The sequence below is a fragment of the Oncorhynchus nerka genome, unplaced genomic scaffold, assembly GCF_034236695.1.
Source record: "Oncorhynchus nerka isolate Pitt River unplaced genomic scaffold, Oner_Uvic_2.0 unplaced_scaffold_1325, whole genome shotgun sequence".
Lineage (NCBI taxonomy): Eukaryota > Metazoa > Chordata > Actinopteri > Salmoniformes > Salmonidae > Oncorhynchus > Oncorhynchus nerka.
Window position 1 is genome coordinate 76,273 of NW_027040017.1, and position 4,767 is coordinate 81,039.

A 4,767-nucleotide genomic window follows, 5' to 3' on the forward strand; every position below is an offset into this window, starting at 1 on the left:
AGCCTTGCGAGGATTAACACGCTTAAATGTCTTACTCACGTAAGCCCCGGAAAAGGAGAGCACACAGTCCTTGGTAGTGGTCCACATCGGTGGCACTGTGTTATCCTCAAAGCGGGCGAAGAAGGTGTTTAGCTTGTCCGGAAGCAAAACGTCGGTGCCCTCGACGTGGCTGGTTTTCCTTTTGTAGTCCGTGATTGTCTGTAGAACCTGCCACATACGTCTCGTGTCTGTTGAATTGCGGCTACGTCCATCCTAGCTCGCTCATTAATGTCTTAATCGAAATTACAGATTGCCTCTTATGCGCTTGTTGTCCCCTTATGCCATAGTTTGTACATCTCAATTGTCAGTTGAAACCATATTTGTTTAAGCAAGTCAGCCATATCAGCTATGTTTGTTTTTAAAGGCAGCGAAGGGTCCGCTGATAGCCAGGTGTAGCAGTGGTAAGGTGTTGGGTCTACTGTTGGGACTCCTTTATATAGACCCTAACAGTTTGTGGGCACCGTTTTTAACCGTTATAGTGTAATTAATGTATTGTTTAGTGTTGTGTAGTGGCTTTGCTGGCAAGTATCCTACTTTTTTTTCCACACCAAGATTTACATGCTACAATCGCCACAGGACAATATTTTCTTGCAATATCGACACAATTTTGATAAATTATTTATATGTTGACAGTTTGGAGTGGATCACACACTACCACCACGTTGGGCCTGGACTATTATGGACCGTTACTGATGACCCAATCTGCACCCATCGCATCCATCATCCGTAACAAACAGGGCAGGCAGGGGTATTGAGGGTGTGCAACTTTTATGTTCCTTTAAATAAATAAAATTCATTTTTATCAAAGACTGGCCTACTTTTGTCACATCTGATCCTTCACCCTCTGGTGTTCATCCGGTGTTGTCTTAACCTGCAGTTCTCCCCCTGTACACTCAGGTGTGCTGGAGTTTGAGCAGATCCCTACCAGCTGCAAATCGTTCCATAAATCAAGACCTCTACAAATACTCATTCCTGCTACTTCCACTCTGCCAGATCATAATCTCTGCTCAATCAGTTGTTATCCTAGCCTGTTGTTAGTGCCCAATATCCTATTGCTCTGCCTTACACCGTTTTGTCCTCTCTTTGCAGTTACTGCTCTGTCTCCTGTACCACCTCTCACCACCCAACCACCTTGCTCTGGACTTCACTCACCACCACTACCTTGGATTCCCCTCAGGACCTATTTACCCTGTTCAACTCAGTCAACTCCAACCTCACTCTACACTCATTTGAGCTACCCCAGTTCTGCACTCCACATCTCTGTACAATAAACATTTTGGTTCATTCATCCCTGCTTCTGCATTTGAGTCCGCTCTTGGGTTCCCCTGTGTTCGCTCCGCGTAACAACGTTAGCATCTTTGTATAAAACCTGTGTTGTGATTGGATCTCTTGGAAATAGCAACTTGGATTAAATATGGCAATGTTTGCCTTTCTGTGCCTTGTAGCTTACTACTGAATATGGTGCAAATGCTTGTTCAGATAAGTCACCTTCAGGTGAAGAAGCACAAGGATTTTTGGCACCTGAACAGGTAAAAAAAATTGCCCACTGGACATTGATCATGTGTAGGATTTAGCCCTTTTTCTATCACACATACAAGGACGAATATTATATATCATGTAAGGATATCTATTGACATTATGCATTTTTTGAGAAATAAGAACACAAATGATCAGGTAATGACTACAGATATAAGACATTTCTGAAAATATGTGGATTGGTTCATGCCTAAGTATAAAGGCTTAGATTTGTCAGCATGTTGACACATAACCTTTCCGGAGTTAGAATATTCTAGAAATACGCATTTGGTGCGTGTCTTGAACGTATCTCACCCCAGATATCTCCATGGACTCATACAGTTGCAGGGAGATTTCTGAGGTGCCTGCTGATTTGTATTCAGACAGAGATTTTCAGATGTACAAATGTTTTAGATGTTAAAGTGGCATGAAGGTAATCTAGTTATGCAACATTATTACTTTTTTGGCACCTGCCCATATCAATAAATGCTGACACATTCCAGATGTTATTAAGACGCTGCCTTCCATAAGGGCACTTGGCACCAATGAAGGGAACATAAATTGTATTTGATTGTAATATATTCAATCTTACTACATATCATGCCCATTACCCATTTCTCTCATTCCTCCAAAGGGTTGGAGAAATGTTCTGTTCCCATCTATCATCACATTAGTGATATGGTGAAATGCCTTCAACAACTATTGAAAACAACATCACAACTTGAGGTTATAACATTAATTAAACAATGTTTTACTTGAGCAAAACAGGACGCAACATGGGCCTGTTAATTAAAAGAGTAATTGTAGCAAAAACATTCTGTCACCACTTTGTGAAAATCTTTTAGGAGTCATCATAGAGTCACAGCATATCACCAAACACCTGTCAATAAGAAAAAAAATCAATGTTAGTTATCCAACTGTATACACAGGTTTCTGCAATGTGCATAGATATTGACATTTATGGGAGGGAAAAACATGGAATTAATATCCTACCATGTAATAGACATGTTCAAGACTAGTCATTCAACTGAGACTGCTCTTCTCTGTATCACGGAGGCCCTCCGCACTGCTAAAGCTAACTCTCTCTCCTCTGCTCTCATCCTTCTAGACCTATCGGCTGCCTTCGATACTGTGAACCATCAGATCCTCCTCTCCACCCTCTCCGAGTTGGGCATCTCCGGCGCGGCCCACGCTTGGATTGCGTCCTACCTGACAGGTCGCTCCTACCAGGTGGCGTGGCGAGAATCTGTCTCCTCACCACGCGCTCTCACCACTGGCGTCCCCCAGGGCTCTGTTCTAGGCCCTCTCCTATTCTCGCTATACACCAAGTCACTTGGCTCTGTCATAACCTCACATGGTCTCTCCTATCATTGCTATGCAGACGACACACAATTAATCTTCTCCTTTCCCCCTTCTGATGACCAGGTGGCGAATCGCATCTCTGCATGTCTGGCAGACATATCAGTGTGGATGACGGATCACCACCTCAAGCTGAACCTCGGCAAGACGGAGCTGCTCTTCCTCCCGGGAAGGACTGCCCGTTCCATGATCTCGCCATCACGGTTGACAACTCCATTGTGTCCTCCTCCCAGAGCGCTAAGAACCTTGGCGTGATCCTGGACAACACCCTGTCGTTCTCAACTAACATCAAGGCGGTGGCCTGTTCTTGTAGGTTCATGCTCTACAACATCCGCAGAGTACGACCCTGCCTCACACAGGAAGCAGCGCAGGTCCTAATCCAGGCATTTGTCATCTCCCGTCTGGATTACTGCAACTCGCTGTTGGCTGGGCTCCCTGCCTGTGCCATTAAACCCCTACAACTCATCCAGAACGCCGCAGCCCGTCTGGTGTTCAACCTTCCCAAGTTCTCTCACGTCACCCCGCTCCTCCGCTCTCTCCACTGGCTTCCAGTTGAAGCTCGCATCCGCTACAAGACCATGGTGCTTGCCTACGGAGCTGTGAGGGGAACGGCACCTCAGTACCTCCAGGCTCTGATCAGGCCCTACACCCAAACAAGGGCACTGCGTTCATCCACCTCTGGCCTGCTCGCCTCCCTACCACTGAGGAAGTACAGTTCCCGCGCAGCCCAGTCAAAACTGTTCGCTGCTCTGGCCCCCCCAATGGTGGAACAAACTCCCTCACGACGCCAGGACAGCGGAGTCAATCACCACCTTCCGGAGACACCTGAAACCCCACCTCTTTCAGGAATACCTAGGATAGGATAAAGTAATCCTTCTCACCCCCCCCCCCCCTTGAAAGATTTAGATGCACTATTGTAAAGTGGCTGTTCCACTGGATGTCTTAAGGTGAACGCACCAATTTGTAAGTCGCTCTGGATAAGAGCGTCTGCTAAATGACTTAAATGTAAATGTAATATCCTTGCATTGGTAAGGTTAGCGAAAATCTACCAGATCATAAACTATTTTGGTACATAATTATTAAAAATATATTCAAACACATGGATTAAGGTCGCATCTCACTTGCAATTTTGCAAAAATATAATTTTCTATGATATTTTATTATAATCCATTATATCAATTTCATAAAATAGATTTGTGTTGACCGTGATATCGGGCACAGGAATATATGTGTCACGCCCTGGTCTAAGTATTTTGTGTTTTCTTCATGTATTGGGTCAGGCCAGGGTGTGGCATAGAGTTTTTGTATTGTGGTGTGTTTTGTCTTGGGATTTTGGAATGTGTGTATAGTGGGATTGTAGCTTAGTGGGGTGTTCTAGGAGAGTCTATGGCTGTCTGAAGTGGTTCTCAATCAGAGGCAGGTGTTTACCGTTGTCTCTGATTGGGAACCATATTTAGGCAGCCATATTCTTTGGTTGTATTGTGGGTGATTGTCCTGTGTGTCTTGATGTCCTGGTTAGAGGTTAGTAGACACTTGTATAGGCTGTTTTCGTTTTGTAGTGTTAGTGTTTTGTTGTGTGTTACGTTTGTTTATTAAAGATGAATCACAATAGACACGCTGCAGTTTGGTCCGACTCTCCTTCACCATTAGAAAGCCGTTACAATATGAGTGTCTTGTCTGCTAAATGAACAAACTATGCCTTTGGCATTGCTCATAGATATAGACTAAGGCCTAGCGTGGTAACATGGCCTTTAAAATGCACATTGTCAACAGCTGTCTACGGATTGAATCCTGGACTCAGCCTATGCAGTAACATACAGTAAACTCTCAAATATGGAATTATGTTCTTTATAC